Raw genomic sequence first — 18775 nt, 5'->3', positions numbered from 1 at the left:
TCACAAGAAGTTTTATTTTGAAATTTCTACTTTTAAAATCCCATTTAGGTAGCATTAAAAAAAACTGAAGAAAACATCCTGTTTCATCATTGACAAATAATTCAGAAGTGTATCAATAAAAGTGAAAACTGTTGAAAAATTCAAAAGCATTGGAAGATATTTCTTATCTTCTCTAGGAAAAAAGGAAAACACAAACAAAATATTAAAACATAAATCAGCAGAAACCAAGCCAATAAAAGGCATCATTTAACTGCTAACATTTAATTGCCAGAAATCTATTTAAGCTAGTGAACAGGATGTAAACATATCCTGCCAATTCAGTGACAGGGTCTTCTATTCAATTCTCTGAAAGCAAATCAAGACCTATGAATACAGAATTACCCTGCTAAATTCCAGAAAACCTAGAACAGATTGACATAAATTGCCAAATCATATCACTTACTCATTTGTACCAGAAAGTCTGAATAATAAAAAAAAAGAGCAAAGGAGAATTGGGTCACTGCTCTATTTATAGAAGCCTATCTATGTTTGAAAGAGTGGTCTTATCATTAAACTATTTGGCTAAAGAATTACCTTCCAAGAACTGAAACCTCCAACATCGAAGATTGCTATATACACCAGACTTCTTTAGTATAGTGCTCTCCATGTATTACAATTGATGCTATTGCAGTATTGATTGGACATTGTGAGAATTGAAATTCAACACATCCAGAAAGAATAACCAATAAAATAGCCTTGCTGGTTCAGGCCAAGCATGCATTACTTAAGTTAGTAGTTTTTCAGCGTGGCCAGCATGGAGTCAATATTTGAAATATATTTCAAATATTTGAGAGCCAGTCATGATGTTAGGCTAGGAGCAACCAGATTCTAATTACCTTTGGCTATGAAAGGTTCAGTGGTTCAATCTCTCTCAGTTATGCCAATCAGCCTCAGAGCATTGTTGTTATGGGAAAAAAATAGGAAGAAAGACAGCTTTTTTCCTGACTGAAGGGCAGAATATACATCTTATAAATAAATGACATTTGGAAGATGCTGCCCAAACTGGAAGAATACTGAATCTTTACAAGAAATAGTTCACTCAACCTGGATAGACAGGAAATTCCTGGAAATTCTTCTCTACCAGGAGTTAGTACCAGCATTCCCTGGGAGGGACTTCCCCCTAGAAAGATCCTGGTTTCCCCCCCCCCCCCGGTGAAAATGCCCCAAATCTTATGCTTTTCCTGAAGCTATTAAAAACTTGTTTTTTCAGAAAACTTTTTGGTATTAATTGTGAAGGCATCAGTGCCTATATTACATAATGTATTAATGAAATGTGAAACTTATGATCGCCATTAAAATTTATTTCTATTATTGTCATTATTATGCTTTTATATGGTGTCCCTTTGAATTAAAGTGGGGGTGGATGAAATGACTAGCCCTTGTTCCACATGAATTTATCTAGCCCTCCCCCCCTTTAAAAGCTATTTAAGTTAGTGATCATCAACTTGTATTGTAATACCACAGGTAAATTATATACTGTGTAAAGAAGTGCTTTTTTTTGTCTATTATAAATCTCCATTCAATCAGTTTCACTGGATGACTTTGTTACAGTGTTTTAACCTTTTCCCTGCTGGCTTTTTCAATGCCATGGATAAATCTATGTGTTATGTCCCGAGCCTTGCAAACGGGCTCGGGGCGTTTGCAGGCAGTCCCGCGCAGGTGCAAGCTGCCCGGGACCAGACAGGCTGTCGCCAGCGCCTGTGCGCATGCGCGGGTGCTGGCGCGGGAAAAGTAACACATTAACCCGGGAATTGCCTATATAAGAGGCTGGGAGCTTTGGGGCATTGCTGAAGCCTTCACCTGTAAGCTGAACACAGAATAAAAGAAACTTGAGAACTACAACTGATTCTCGCGTCTGCTTTTCGCCAAGGACTCAACACTGGCGACGAGGGTGGGATGCCTTACATCGCCTGGAAAGGAAGAGGTGTAAGCTTACCCAAGTGAGTCCTGAGCGGCGGAGCGGCGTTGACTCGGCAGCTACCCGCCAATCCAGTGCACATTCGGGGGTAGGCTGGCTGATAGACGCGTCTGCTGAAAATGGCAAAAGTCGGAAGGCTTTCGGAATTCGACGTCTCACATCCAGAGCGGTGGGAGTCCTACGTAGCCAGGGTGGAAAATTACCTCAAGGTAAACCAAGTGAGGGAAGATAGCTTGAAGGCTGCCACCCTGCTTTATGTCTGCGGTCAAGACGCCTTCGAAATCGCAGAGAACCTTGCAGCACCTGTCCCATTAGAGTCTGTCAGCTACGCAGATCTAAAGAAGCTATTGAAGGAGCACTTCCAGCCCAAGATGTCCGTCATCGCATGGCGCCACACCTTCGAGCAGAGGGATCAACGATCCGGAGAGTCGGCCAAAGAGTACATCGCCGCATTGAGGGTGGCCGCCAAGCACTGCGAGTTCAAGGACCTCGAAGAACGATTGAGGGACCGATTCATGTGCGGCTTAAGGCATCGAGATCTACAACAGAGGCTTTTCGCCAAAGAAGAATTGTCCTTCCAAGATGCCTTAAGAGAGGTCACCGCAGAAGAAGCAGCAGGCGGCGCCGTCAAAAACATGCGGCCGATCAGGAACAGTCCAGATGTTGCATCCGTGCACCAAGAGGATGTCCAAGGGAACTCCGAGGAGGATCCGGACGAGGAAGTCGACCGTCTCCACCCCACGAAGGAAGGGAATCAGAAAGGAAGCTCTGCAGCTCCCCTCAAGTGCATTGGCTGTGGAGGTCGCCACAGGAGAACCGACTGCAAGTTCCGCTCCGTTATCTGCCGGGCGTGCGGGAAACAAGGACATATTGCAGCTGTGTGTCTGGGCCGACGAAAGGTACAACCTCAGGAAGAACTGCGCCTGAAAGGTACCAGGGTCCCCAGCCAGAATAGGGTAGGTTTTTGCGCTTCGCGAAGAAGCATCTTCAGGACAGGCACACACAAGCCCATCAAGAAAAAGCTGTCACTCAAGGTGAAGCTACAAGGGGTTCCATTAACTATGGAACTAGACACGGGGTCTGCCCTTTCAATCATATCCTTACATACATTTAGGAAGATTTGTTCCGGCAGTGGAACTCAGGCTAAATTAAGGCCTTCTGACATTGTGTTAACAGACTTTCAAAATTCGAGAGTGTGTGTTAAGGGGGAGGCCACCCTTAACGTACAGTATAAGAATTTTGAAGGTCCACTAGACATATTAGTAGTAGGGGGTGAACGAACGAGTCTCATAGGACTCGATTGGTTTGAAGCCTTGGGGATACACGTCACGGGGCTCAACAGCTTACAAACACTCGACCTACAGGAAGTCTGCAAAGAATTTGCAGATGTCTTCAGCCCCCGGCTGGGCACATTCAAGGGACCTCCTGTGTCCTTAAAACTAGACCCCGCTGTCACACCCATTAGAATTAAAGCAAGAAGGGTCCCTTTTGCTTTAAGGAGTAAAATTGACACTGAGTTAGACAAACTGATCCAACAGGGAATCCTAGAACCTGTTGATTCCAGCCCTTGGGAGACCCCCATTGTCACGCCTCTAAAGGCAAATGGGGACATTCGCATTTGTGCTGACTACAAATGCACACTAATAAGGCATTGCAGCAACATGCCTATCCTGTTCCTGTGGTCAGTCATATTCTGGCCTCCTCAAGGGGGGGCGCGTTTTTGCAAAGCTTGACCTAGCTCAAGCGTATCAACAGCTGCCTGTTGATGATGATGCTGCTATAGCTCAGACTATTGTGACCCACAGGGGAGCCTTTAAGGTAAAAAGGCTACAGTTTGGAGTGAATGTCGCTCCTGGGATTTTCCAAAGCGTAATGGAAAACACACTACGGGGCATACCGGGGGTTTGCCCCTACTTTGATGATGTCTTAATTGCAGGAGACTCCACACACATTCTAGCTGAAAGGCTAAGGGCTGTTCTGTTAAGATTCAGGAAAACAGGCCTCAAGCTCAAAAAAGACAAATGCAAAATTGGGGTGCCTTCTACTGAATTTCTGGGATTCAAAATTGATGCTGCTGGGATTCACCCTGCTGAATCCAAACTAACTGCCATTTTAGAAGCACCTAGGCCAAAGTCTAAGGCCGAACTTCAGGCCTTTCTGGGCCTCCTGAATTTCTACAATTCCTTTCTTCCACATAAAGCTAGTGTAGCTGAGCCTCTTCACAGGCTATTAGACAAACAAGCAGTGTGGCAATGGTCACAAACACATGAGGCTAGTTTCAATGAGGTCAAGGCTTTACTCACTTCTAACAGTGTACTTGCACACTTCAATGAGTCCCTTCCTGTGTGCATCGCTTGTGATGCTTCCCCTTACGGGGTAGGAGCCGTCCTGAGCCACCTCAGGTCTGATGGAACTCAGGTTCCTGTTGCATATTACTCCAGAACACTGTCTTCTGCTGAGCGCAACTACGCTCAGATAGACAGGGAGGCTCTGGCTGTTGTTGCTGGAATTAAAAAATTCCATGATTTCTTGTATGGCAGGCAATTCACGGTCTTCACTGACCATAAGCCTCTGCTGGGACTGTTTACCACACGTAAACAAACTCCCCAAATCATTTCCCCTAGAATGCTTAGGTGGTCTATTTTTCTGTCTGCATATGATTTTTCCTTACTCCACAAGCCTGGGAAAGAAATGGGCCATGCTGATGGCCTCAGTAGATTGCCCCTGCCAGTAGTAGAAGCTGACCATGCGCCAGCTGTCAACATTCTATCCATCCAAGCCTTGCCCGAGTCCCCTCTGAATGCCAGGGATGTTGCCGCTGAAACAGGCACAGATCACATACTTTCACGTGTCCTTTCTTGGGTTTTGTCTGGATGGCCTGAGCACTGCCCTAGTCCTGAGTTTCAGAGTTTCTGGTCCAAAAGGAACGAGTTGTCCACTTCTCAGGGTTGTCTGCTTTGGGGAAACAGAGTTGTCATTCCCACCTCAATGAGGACTAGGATCTTAGGTCCCTCCACGAGGGTCATCCTGGCATTGTTCGCATGAAGGCCCTTGCGCGCAGCCACTTGTGGTGGCCTGGTTTAGATAAGGACATTGAGGCTAAGGTGCATGCATGCCACCTGTGCCAGCGCTCTCGCCCAGAGATGCCCCAAGCTCCTGTGCATAGATGGGAGGATACACAGTCCCCATGGTCTAGGGTGCACATTGACTACGCTGGGCCCTTTCAGGGCCAGTTCTTCTTGGTCCTCGTTGACAGTCATTCAAAATGGCTTGAGGTTGTACCTGTCTCATCCACCACCACTGCAAAGACTATTCAGGTACTGAGGGGGATTTTTGCTGCACACGGGCTCCCAGATGTCATCGTGTCTGACAACGGCCCGCAATTTACTTCCTCCGAATTCCAAGCTTTCTTACAGGCTAACATGATTCGTCATGCCACGTCTGCACCCTTCCACCCGTCCACCAACGGTATGGCTGAACGCATGGTCCGCATCACAAAGGACGCCTTGAAAAGACTCACCTATGGGGACTGGCATCACAGGTTGGCTGACTTTCTCCTTTCTTACCGCACCACACCGTCCACTTCTACAGGGAGAAGCCCAGCTGAACTTCGCTGGGGGCGCAAACTTACTACGAAGCTTGACCGGTTGCATCCGGACAGACTGCCTTCATCTACCTCACATCCTAGGGCACCTAGACAACTACTTGTGGGTGCCCTGGTTTGGACTCGCAATTACGGGCCTGGTCATACATGGGTCCCTGTTTCTATTCCCAGGGTCACAGGTCCTCTATCCTACGAGGTAGCCCTGGATAATGGTCGTGTCCTGTGTTGGCACATCGACCAACTCTGCCCTAGGCGGGATCTTTCAGATGAGACTCCTGGGTCTTTTCCAGGGGGGAGGGGGACCCTTTAGAGCAAAGGGAGGGGCACGAGCTGCTGCCCACCTCCAACGATGGAGCCACAAACGGCCCATTCCAGGATTCCGCGAGTGCCCCAAACTGGAATTCTAAGAGCCTATCCAACTACCAGGCATTCACGCCTACTCCAGCCAGGGAGTCACCCCGGGGGTACAATCACTATTCACCTGCACAGCACAGTACTCCAGTCAGGGAAGATACCTGGGAGCATCCCAATAAATCATACCCCGCAAAAGAGCTGGCACAGAATCCCCAGAGTTGGCCTGACCTTACCCCAAGTCCTACAGGGGGTCAAACATACAGGGAGGTGGTTGAGGAACCAAGTCCCAACCGCAACACCTCTAGCCCAAATCAGGGAGTAACTGAGTTTTGGGAAGGTACAGAAACCCACACGAGCCCGGACACAGAACGGGGTTTAGGGAATGGACAGCCTCCTGACAGGTCTTGGACGGACCTAGGAGGTTCTACAGAGATGCCCAGCAGTGGCTATCACTTCAAGGGGCCCGAGGGCCTACAGCTAGGCAGGTCAACCAGGTCACAAAGTGACAGAAGCCCTGGCCTGACGAGCCCGGTGGGCGAGCAAGCAGGCCAGGCATTGGGGCACAGTCCTTGGAAGGCACCAAGGCATGATAAGGAGAACAGGCTCACGTCTCCCCTCAGTCAGGGAACACCTGTCAGAAACCCAGAGCTGAGAAGGTCACAGAGAGCAAGGAAATCTCCTAAATTACTTAGAGGATTACATAACATTGCTGGCCAAACAAAAGCCAGTAAACAGTAGGAGCACTGGGGAGTAGAACACTGCATCAAGAAATAATTGTATGTTGGTAGTAGTCTTAGCCCGGGGGAAAGGGGTGTTATGTCCCGAGCCTTGCAAACGGGCTCGGGGCGTTTGCAGGCAGTCCCGGGCAGGTGCAAGCTGCCCGGGACCAGACAGGCTGTCGCCAGCGCCTGTGCGCATGTGCGGGTGCTGGCGCGGGAAAAGTAACACATTAACCCGGGAATTGCCTATATAAGAGGCTGGAAGCTTTTGGGCGTTGCTGAAGCCTTCATCTATAAGCTGAACACAGATTAAAAGAAACTTGAGAACTACAACTGATTCTCGCGTCTGCTTTTCGCCAAGGACTCAACACTATGTACTTTAATCATGTCTCTCCCAAATCCAAGTTACTTTTTTCTAGCCTAAAAACACTCAAATATTATAGTTTTTTCTTGTAAGGCAAGTCTTTGAACCTACTATATATTTTATTAAATGTGGCATTTAGGATAGTACAAAGTATTCTAGATGCATCTGTACCAAACAATTGCAATGTCCTTCTACTGTACCAGAACAGTAGGAGGACATTGCAATGTTGGCTGTTTTATTTTCAGTCCTTTTTCAAATAGCAAATGAGTTCTGTCTTCTTTTTTTACAGCTGCCACATGCTTCAGTTGACAATTGATTAAGTTATGCAATATAATCCTAATACAATATCTTTTTCCTGAGTAGCTACAGATACCTCTGTTCCCAACAGTATATATGTGAATTTTGTACCAGTATACTTCATTTTGCATTTACTTAAATTGAATCATTCAGTTTGTTTCAAATGAACCAATTTACAATTTGATTGACTATTCACTTAGCTTAAATAGAGCATTCTGGACCATTTCATATTTAGATTTTTATCACCCAAGTTATTTGCAAAGTCAATCATTTCACTGCTTCCTTTTAAGTCAAAATAATTTATGGACAAGATTAAGAGTGCCAGTTTTCAGCAGAATCTATATTTATACAATCAATGATGGTATCTAATCACCATCTAGTCATCTTATCTTCTGACAGCCTCTTTTTTGGTTGCCTATGCATCCAACTTGCTGGGGCCAACTCACTGCCACCAGCTCACTACAGGACAACTCACTATGGCCAATTTGCTGCGAGACAATTCATTGCAGGACAAGAGTTTCACTAATATCGAAGAAGTAGAGGAAAAGAATCATTAAAGAAAGGATGCCAACGGAGAGGCAAAAGAAAATGTGAATGATAAAAAATAAAATATTTTTTAAATTATTTTAAATAATTAAATTGAATTGTTAAATTTTCCTGCAGCAAGTTGTCCTGTGGCAAACTGACATGGCGAATTATTCTGTAGTTAGTTGGCAGTGGCAAGTTGGCCGTGGTGAGTTTACTGTGGTGAGTTGGATGTGGCAAATTGTTCATTCCGTCAGAAGGAATCTTAGACAGAATTTTCCCTATTTGATCTTTTTTGGCCCTTCACTTTTGTTACTCCCTGTGGTTTATGGAGGAGTTGTGAAGCTGAAAAGGGTCAAGAGATGCCTAGAGCAGGGGTAGGCAACCTCGGCTCTTTTATGACTCATGGACTTCGACTCCCAGAATTCCTGAGCCATGAGTCGAAGTCCATGAGTCGAAGTCCATGAGTCATAAAAGAGCCGAGGTTGCCTACCCCTGGCCTAGAGCATGACTGGAAAAAAATGAGGAATGAACTTAATCAAATATGAGTTAAGGCTACTATTGAGATTTAGCTTGGGGTGGCAAGAGTGGTGAAGCATCAGTTCTTCACTGCTCTTACTGCATCCCCAGAATGCCACTCAGTGGCCCAATTTAATATATCTGAATTTCTTTCTAAAAATAAATATCAGAATTAAATAGAGCTTTTGATTATCATACTTCAAGAATATTATTGGTAACCTAATCAAAGCAATCTTAAATTCTGTCATCCACAATATACATTGGTTAATTGGACATTTGATTCAGATAAAATTGAGCTCATTCTATTTTGTATCTATTTCTATATTAAGAACATTCATGATACAGTTGCATAGTGCAAACTAAAATAAATTTGTAAAATGCTATTGGTGTGGTCTTAATTTATAATTCATAAGCTTAACTCCCTTAATGATAATGATTTGAACTCTTTTGAAAACTGCATTAAGTAGTAGTACTTATTTAAACATTATTTAAAGCAAGGGTGTCAAACTGCCAAGCCACGGGCCAGATGTGTCATCTGAAAGCCACACCCACCCCATTGCCAGCAATGGCAAAACTGTCCCGATACGTTGCGCGATGTACTTGAGATGAACAGAAAAGCATACTGTCAGCTTGCTCATCGTGCAATAAGAACAGCAAAGCACCATGTTTATAACACTACTAATGTATCTGTGGCAGGAGATTTTGAACTCCTAATTCCAGAATTAATGACTCATCTACAGAATTAAGCAAAAGGAACTCTTGCGTCATGAGACCAACATTCCTCTTAAGCAAAATTATGAAAACTAGAAAAACTCAGCCAACTATTTTTAATACTCATATTTCAGAAGGCTTGAAAGATCATTTGTGGCTTGAATGATTGTATAGAAAAGGTACTTTTAGTTACTATTTAAAATATATATATATATATTTTTGAGGTTTACCACTATTAAACACTTCCTAAAATATGAATATTTGAACATATGAATACATGATTATGTGATTTTTTTTTACTTTAGAAAGATCTTCAAAGATATTTGAGATGGAGATTGTCTTAAAGCAATATCATTGAATAAATCTTTGTAATTAGATGTAAACAATTTATTCCACTGAATGGTTATATATATATAATACAGTAATACATTTTTGTACCTCTTAAAAGATTAATTGCATATGACCCTGGAAGCTGCAGCAAAACCACAAAGACTCTTATAGTGCCTTAAAGATTAACTAGATTAACCAAACCATTACAGCAGAAACGTGTGTAGGAGAGGCTGCCTTGCAAAGAATGGAATGTCATGTTGACCAATATATTTATCTGGTTGAAGAGAGGGGAAATTCTTAGCAACTGATGATATTGATATTAAATACAAGACAGGAAATTTATGATAATTACCTTAAAGGTCCAAATACAGCACTTGTAAAATAGTAACAGTAATCATGCATGAAACAATGTGATAATTTAAACATCCTGGCTTAGTGTGCTACAGGTATTAATTAGCTTCCACACACCAAGATGTTTATGTTATTTTCAACAATGCTTCTGAATTATTATTATTATATTTAGTTTTTTAGTTAGTCTTTCATGTGCCCCAATATTTTTTTATCTTTTTTTGCTATTGTAAATTACTATGTAACATATAAATAAACACTTCAACTTTGGGATTCTTTTATTATGTGAAATCTGAAGAGGGATGTCAAAAAATAAACAAAAAACAATAGACAATAGACAAGTGATGTCCTAAGTACTGTGTAAGTACTTCCACATGCCAAATAGCATATACTTTTGCAGATAATTTTTGAAAAAAGAGAAGTTCCAAAAGCATTTTGTAAGCTGGTACAGAAATCAGTTCAGAAAGAATAGGAGAGAGGGAAATCCCACAGAGTGTGCATAACTCTTGGGTGTGCCCCAACTATTTCTGTCTATGACATTACTTCATTCTATTTACATATTAATTTTCTAGATGTATACTTAGGTATATTTTACAGTAATGGAACTCATGTATGGTATATTTATTGTAGTGTCAAAGCCTCTATTTTCTTTCTTTTTTTAAAACAAAATTTTATTAAATTTATATAGGTGAGGAAAAATAGGAACAATACGGGTATGGTAAAGGAGGGATAAAAGGAAGGGAGGAGGGGAAAGAAATAAGGAATTAGGGTAAAATAAGGAAAGGTACAATCATATATTTCAACAAACAAGCAACCGTCCGGATCATAATAATGAGTAAATATCATATTCAACCCTTTTTAACAAAGCTTAAAGTGTAACATATTAAAAACAATGAGTAAACAAATATGTTAATATATTAAGTAAACACTACTAATAAAATCTAAAAAAAAATCCCAACAATCAAATAACAAATGAAAATCAGTAAATCAGGAAAAGTAATCATATCATCAAAATGTTAGTTAGAACTAGATTAAAAATCAGTCATCTATTCTAAAATATTAAATCTTCATGTTCTAACGTGTCTCTAACCATTGATAAAATTTTTCCCAAATTCTAAAATAAATTGAATCATCTTTTTCTTTCATTTCTAATGTAGTCTATCCATTTCTGCAAACTCTAAAATTTTGGTAATAATAATCTGGTCAGATGGTAGATTCTCATTTTTCCAAAATTGGGCAAATACTATCCTTGCAGCTGTTAAAACATGCAATATCAAATAGTCATTCTCTTTACCATAATTAGGTCTTAATATTCCTAACAAAAACAATTCTGGTTTAAATTTTATTTGTAGTTTCATCATCTTTTCCAACCATCTATGGATCTTAGACCAATATTTCTTAGCGATAGGGCATGTCCACCAGGCATGGTAATAAGTGCCTGGCTGTTGTTTACATTTCCAGCAAATATCCGAAAGATTTTTAAACATTTTCACTAAGCGAACTGGTGTCATATGCCATCTATAAAACATCTTATATAAGTTTTCTTTATATGCTACCACTTTTGTAAGCTTAATATTTTTATCCCAAAGTTTTTGCCAGTCTTCCAAATCTATAGACTATCCAAAGTTCTTTGCCCATACTATCATTGTTTCTTTCACTTGTTCTTCTTCCATCTTCCAGTTTAAAAGAAATTTATAGAGTTTTCTAATCAAATTCTCATCTGTCTTTAACAAAATTTTATCCAATGGAGTCTGTTCTTTGTAAAAACCTCTCGATTTTATATCTTTTTCGTATTTTGTTTGAATTTGCAAATAGGACCACCACGACAAGTCAATACCTTGTAGTTGTAAAGTTTGCCTGTCCTTAAGTTTCCCCTCTTTGTCTAAAATGTCTTTATAACTAACCAGTTTGTCATAATTAATCAAATTTGGATAAGCAAATGCTTCCATTGTTGAAAGCACTCAGGTATTTTCTTTCTTTTTTTCAAATATATTTTATTGGTTTTATAGTTTTAACAAAAAGTGTTTGAGACACAGTGTGGTGTTTGGGTAAACAAAGATTCCCAACATAAAATCACACAATAACAGCTCAACTTAATACATTCGCTATCATCTCTCTATTTCCCTCAAGTAACATAATAAATTTAATATATTTCATTTCTATCCTAAATTTCAATTACAACTAAACCTGTTTATTAAAACTTTATCAATTTCAATTACCATAATCAAATAATGTTTTACATCAACATATTACCCCTTCAAATATCTCTTGCAAATAAATTCAAGTTCTTAATCTCTCTCATCCCTTTCTTATCACCAATCTTATTTATTTCTTCTTCCAATAATAGCTAATTTAGTTTTAAAAAAACAATATTATCATATCTTATCAAATCATATTATTATACATAAATATCTCTTAATTAATTAAACATTACACATATATGTAGTTATAATTTTCTTACTTCTAAATCTAGATCATTATCTTTAACCTTTCAGCCAGTAAGTCCATTTTTGTTGCTTATCGTAATTGACTTAATTCATTTCCATTCATTAAACAAACCAAATTCCATCCATTTAATTACCATATCGAAACATATTATTATACACAAAAATCTCCTAAGTAATTAAACATTTCAAAATTCCAGTCTAAATCAATCTATTACGCCAAGAAATGCATTCTTAGTCTCTGTAAAGTCAAGTTTCTTTTTTCATTCCACATTTAACTTTCATATTTCCATACCAAACAAACTTCCATAAAACAAAAAAGTCATCAAACTAAATTAAACACATACGAATATAATTGTATATTTCTTACTTCTAAGTCTAAATCATTATCCTTAAAACAATCCATAGAACCAACATTGCCTTTTAATCCATTCAACAATTTTTACTGATTTAAACACGCATGTGTGTAATTGCATTTTTCAGCTCTAAATCATTATCCTTAAAACAATCCATGAAATCAACATTGCCTTTTACTCCATTAAACATTTTTAAATTTGTTTTTGAATCTAATTCTGGGTTTCTTTCTCTGCCACACCGGCTTCCATGAAGACACTTCCCTTTCAACCAGTAAATCCATTCTCGATGCTTGTAGTAGTCTTTGAGGAAATGTATGTCCCTTTCTTTGTAGTAAGCATCTTTTTTCTCTTTTAAGCAATAGATCAATTCTTATTGCTTGTAATAATCTTTGAGAGAGTATAACTCTCTTCCCCTGCAGTAAACATCTTTTTCTGCTCTCTTTGCGATGTAGTTGCTTGGTATTTTGAAGTCTTCGTCTTTGCTTCTTCTGGTTCTCTAAGTTGCTGGAGAAGGGATTGTCAGATGAAATAAATTCCACTTCTACCTCTGTAAATTCCTCTTCTGGCACATTTTGATTTATGTCATAATCAGTGTAACCTGGACATCAGTTTGGACAAATATAGTAGAGTCTCTAGATCTTAATTCTAAAGTACAGTTTTTAAATGTAGCACAAATTTCTGCAGTGGCCTCATAAATCTTTTCCAATATAAGTGCACAATTCAGTTGTATCTGAGGTTTCTCTATTTTAATACTAATGCTTAAAAGGAGATCTCTTTTTCTTTTGTGTAGAGACTTTATTTAATATAGAAACATCCACCCCCACAGCTTCACAGGTGCACAGCTTATCTTTAGTGTTTTAAAGTTCATAAGAAAAAAATAAGCAAAGTTGAAGTATTAAATTTTTGCCACTAGATGTCCTCAGTAAGTTAAGAAAGTCCTTTCCAAAAATCAATTCTTTTTTTTCCCTCTCTTTTAAGGTAATGTATATATATAAAAAAGTAGAAATAGTAAATTTCTTAAAAAGAAAGGAGAGAGAAACCTTTTCCTTTTTTTCCTTTTTAGTGTCCCAATAAAAATAGATTATAGCCTTTCAGTGTTTGTGAAATGCCTTTCTTCCCATAAAAAAGCAGAAGCCACCTTTCCAAGCCAGGGAAATAATTTTAAAAGCTCTTTACAGGCACACAATTGAAAAAATAAACGGAAAAGAGAGAAAAATAAAAAAATTCTCACCTGGATTCACCACAGGGGCACTAAAAGCTTAGATGTTGTTCGACTTACGGTCTGAAGTGGCAGGGCGATTGGCCATTCATGGCCGATCTTCTTCTCCGTCAGTCCTCAGAGTTTCATCCGGACAGCTGGAGGAGCCACCGCTCCTCCATAGCTGGATAGCAGCCTCCTCGACAGAAGTCGCACCCTCCAGGGCAACTTTGGACCCGTATAAGGTTCCACCGACAGAGGGAAACCTAGTCGACGAGGAGAGAAATCTCCCCATGCATCTAGTGATGCCGCAAACCAAAACCAGAAGCCACCACTCAGGTATTTTCATGTATATTTTATGTTTAATTTTCTCCCATTCTGAAAGTAGTACATTTCTTATCGCGTGATTTTGAAAGTACTTATGTGCTTTAGATTTCTCATACCATATAAAAGCATGCCAGCCTAGCTGAAGGTCAGATCCCTCTAAATAAAGCAATCTTTTATTTCTCAATAGAATCCATTCTTTAAGCCAAAGCAAAATAGCCACTTGATAGTAAAGTCTCCCATCTGAAAGTCCAAAGCCCCCTCTATCCTTAGATTCTTGTAACAATTTACATTTGATTCTCGCTTTCTTTTATTGCCATATAATAAATCTTAGAATCATTGCATTTAAATCATCAAAAAAATTCTTAGTAGAATAGCGACAGTTAAGATGAACATTTTACCAAAGCTAATTTTCTTATTTCAAACAGTGCCTATAGCCTCTATTTTCTAATCATGTCTTAAAATTGAGTGAGTTCAGTGAACTACAGACTAGCTAATTATATTTTAGCCTGTTTTAATTTCATCATTATCCTTATTTTATGGCTTTGCAATCCATCAAATCAGTTGCTTTTCCCATAACGTATGTAACTCAATCCGTGTCTCTGATGCACACAATATACTCTCCTACTGTCAACAGTATTTGTAGCTGCAATTGCTACAACTGTGCTTTTAAAGGTATTCTATTATTCTAACTACAATAAAAAACACTGTCAGCTATACTAGTGAGGATTAAAAGGTAAATGAGCTAAGATTTTTAATTCTAAAAATACTAAAAAATAATGTGAGAAAGAAAGTATAAGAAGTCCCAAAGAGAAACCTGCCAGAGTTTTCTTGTTATATGATTCATATGTATTGATAGAGCAAACCTCTGAAGTGTTTTATATCCATGACACAGCACACTGTCCCACAATCTAGGTGATCACATTTTAGCCTAGGTTATTGTGCCAATCCAGCTCACATGTCTAATTTCTGACCCTATAGTCTGAACCCAGGAAACTGATTGCATTAGATCAGTGGTTCTCAACCTTTCTAATGCCGTGACCCCATAATACAGTTCCCCATGTTGTGGTGACCCCCAAACACTTATACATCACCGGGTGCCAGGGGCCTGGCCAAAGAAAAGGGGGAAAAATGGCGGACAGCCTTGTTTGGCGACCCCCGTGAAATGGTCATTCGACCCCAAATGGGGTCCCGACCCACAGGTTGAGAACCACTGCATTAGATAAACCATAATGATTAATAGTTATGGTATTAATCGTGACTAGGTACCTAAAGCAAAAATAGCCATAAAATATTATACTGGTTGCCCACGGATGATATTTGGGCATAACTAGGAAATGAAATCATTGTCTTAAATGTTTGCAGACATCATATGTTGCTCAATTATCTATGTAATCTAAATACATATGTTTAGCTACTAAATTTCATATCAGAGAAATCTGACAAAAAATAGATTTATGAGTTTCTGTTTTAGACGATACATTCTTCCAAGTATACAAAAATGCAAACAAAAAAACAAATATAAGTTTATTAGTTCACATTTTGATAGATATATTTGCATTGATGAGCCTCATGTAATTGCAGAAATTATGGCTAAGATAAGTAAGGGTATATATGCCATGTGAACATTGCTAGCGAATAAACTTATACCAACTGAAAACAGATGGATATGAATTGTATAAGGTTTACTAGGGGTAGATATAAATGAAATGAATATTTTTCCTTACCATTTTACAAGAACCACTTATGAAAATATGCTTCCACCAATACAAATACATGGTTTCTCTACAGCTATGTTTATCTTGTTCTCTTTCCTCCCTAGTTAAAGAATTTGATTTTGTTTATACAACACACCTACCTAGTTTACTCATAGTGTACTCAGTTCAATTTTTTGAATTTGTAAGATACTAATTAGAGTCACCAAGTCAAGATTGTAAAAATCCAGCAACTACTAGATGGCAGCAAAATGTTCACTTTTTAAACTTTGAAGTTGGGGTTTAATAATTCTACAAGCATCAGTGTTATCTGAAACAAAGCACCTGTGCTGAATTTGTACACCGTGTTTTGCTAAAATGTTATGTGGGTTGTTTCAAAATGTTATGCAAACACACCTCTCCCCTCCTCCAACACCCTTTTCTTTTTCTTGTTGGACTCTGTACCATAATTGCTTCCACCTCTGCTTCCAAGAAATTGCTAAGATAAATGAACAGGTAAGTAAGCAAGCTTTGTTTTCATGAGGAATGTGAAGCAATAAAAGTTTTTAAAGAAGTATGTTCCATTTAATTCCCTAAGATTTACTACTATATCTGCAAACTAAGATCACTGAAATCTGGTTCATTCATTATGCTAACCCTGATTTGTTTATCCATCATTTACTGAATATACCACATTTGATCAGATTCACAAAACTTGCTACCACATAAGCAGGAGTTAACCAATTACAAGTACTGAGTTCACCCATCCCACTGAAACAAATCAAAGAAACGACATTATGGTGTAGTTCGAGGATTCCAGAGCATCTCCCAAAACTCTCTTAGGATTAAATATTGAAAATAATACAATATTAAAATTCCATCCAACAATCATGGGAATCGGTAGTGACAATTTTTTTAATATGGTATATATTGATAAATATAAACTGTGTAAAAAAAAAAAAAGCTCTTTTGTAGTGGAAAAAGAGTCCTGAGAGGGAAAAAAAAACATCAAGAAACACTGATGTAATGCAATGTATGATCACAGCCTAAATGAATTACTAACCCAAGAGGAGTATAAATTATCAGGTAAACTGCTTCAGAAAACCTGCATGACTTCTTGATGTTACCTGTAATACCCCTAAATATTATCCTGTTTACCATCAATAAAACCACTGAGGAATTCATTGGGGAAATCAAGAATGAAACTGTTTCAGGAAGCACACTTACTTCTCTCAACCACGAAGGTCTTGGTTCAGCTGCTGTTCCATGTAACAGGTTTCTGCTTGCCACCTTCATTAGCTGCTTTTCTGCTCCCACAGAGCAGAGCCTGTTCTACATTCAGTTTAATCAGATTCCCTGAAGGAAGGGTGGTGATTTCTTTTACTTACTTCTCCCAAGTAAGGTTATGGGATAGGATGTTATTAGAAGATGTGCATTTGAAGTGATTCTTGCACGGCTTCCCTGTTGCGCAAGAGGGAGGAAATAACAACCCAGAGCAAATCATCTGGTTTTGTTTGTTTGTAATATAGGTTGTGCAGGCAACATCAAAAACATATGGATATTTGGAAACAACAGGCATTTTGTGATGATGGAAAAAATGGACAGTAGACACTTCTAACTCAATTAGAATTTATTGTTATCAAATGAAATATTTACTAATATGAAACTGATCATTACTACAGATATTATTACAAATAGTTACAACTAGATACATTGCCACAAGATGTGAAAAAGGAGCAATGGGCTTACCTATTTAAACTGGTAATATACTAGTACAACCAAGACTACAACTGTCTGCTATTCAGTAAGTAGGAAACAGAGAGGAAAAGAAAAAAAAGATTTGCCCCCTCTCCAGTTAGAAACTAATTGGCAGCAGATTCTACTTTCTGTTGCAAAGATTTAAGCTGCAGTAAAGGTTATGTTTTTGGTTCAACAAAAAACTGTGTACATAAAATTCATCCAATTGTCTTTGAAAAAAATGATTTTTTTATTGAAAATTTTTAAAGTTTTACAATAAAATAATCCCCCTCTCCCACCCCCCCTCCCACCCATCATCCTCCCCCCTTCTTCCCAGAGCTGAATACAGGGTTAATAAAAACTAAAAAAAACCCTTACAACTTAAATAAACATCAAACAATTATAAATACATTAAAAAAAAACAACAAAATTTTAAATACTTTAACTCCAATATATAAAAACAAAACAAAACAATAGTTCTAATCATTACCTTAAACATAAATTATTCAAAAGCTAGACAATACTTTTTAATCTCATATTTGTGCTGTATAAAATTCACCCATCTTTTCCACACCCAAAAATATTTCTCTTGTGATTGATCTTTCAAATAAGCCGAAATTTTTGCCATTTCAGATAAATAAGAAACTTTAAGAAACCATTCCTCTAAAGTAGGCAAAGAGTCCTTCTTCCAGTATTGCCCTATCAACAGCCTTGCCGCTGTAATTAAATTCAACATTAAAATAATTTCTTTATCATCACAATCAACAATAACGCCTAACAAAAACAATTGTGGTGTAAATTTTATCCTTCTATTAAAAATTTTTTGAATATTCCACCAAATCTTAATCCAAAAAGCCTTTATATTTTTACATGACCACCAAATATGATAATACGTTGCATCCAAACAACCACATCTCCAACATTTAGGCTGCAAATTTGGATACATACGAGACATCTTCTGTGGATCAAGGTGCCACCTATAAAACATTTTGTAAAAATTTTCTCGTAAATTTTGAGCTTGTGTAAATTTAACATTCCTCACCCAAATTATCTCCCATGTGTCTAATAAGATCGGCTCTTCAAAATTTTGAGCCCATTTAACCATACAATCTTTAACTAATTCTGTTTCTGAATCCAATTCCACTAGAACACCATAAATTCTTTTTATATGAGTTCGACTTTGGTCTTTAATTTGTTTCAACAAAATCACATCCTCCCTAATCAAACCCACTTTTTGATCTATCCTCCACCTTTCTAATAATTGTCTATACTGAAACCAAGAATAATTAATATT

The 18775-nt window shown here is 38.5% G+C and overlaps 1 protein-coding gene across 1 annotated transcript in view; it reads right to left on the bottom strand.

Moving 5' to 3' along the window:
- Window positions 1-17185, bottom strand: part of LRRFIP2 (LRR binding FLII interacting protein 2) — a 101102-nt gene extending 83917 nt beyond the window's left edge. Inside the window, exon 1 of the mRNA XM_039336865.1 lies at window positions 16972-17185. The gene's annotated coding sequence lies outside the window, so the exon portion shown is untranslated. The remainder of the gene's footprint in view (window positions 1-16971) is intronic.
- Window positions 17186-18775: the final 1590 nt, after the last annotated feature.

The sequence above is a fragment of the Crotalus tigris genome, unplaced genomic scaffold (assembly GCF_016545835.1).
Source record: "Crotalus tigris isolate CLP2741 ecotype Arizona unplaced genomic scaffold, ASM1654583v1 scf7180000017666.379230911805:20528666, whole genome shotgun sequence".
NCBI lineage: Eukaryota > Metazoa > Chordata > Lepidosauria > Squamata > Viperidae > Crotalus > Crotalus tigris.
This window is presented reverse-complemented; position numbering and strand designations above follow the sequence as displayed.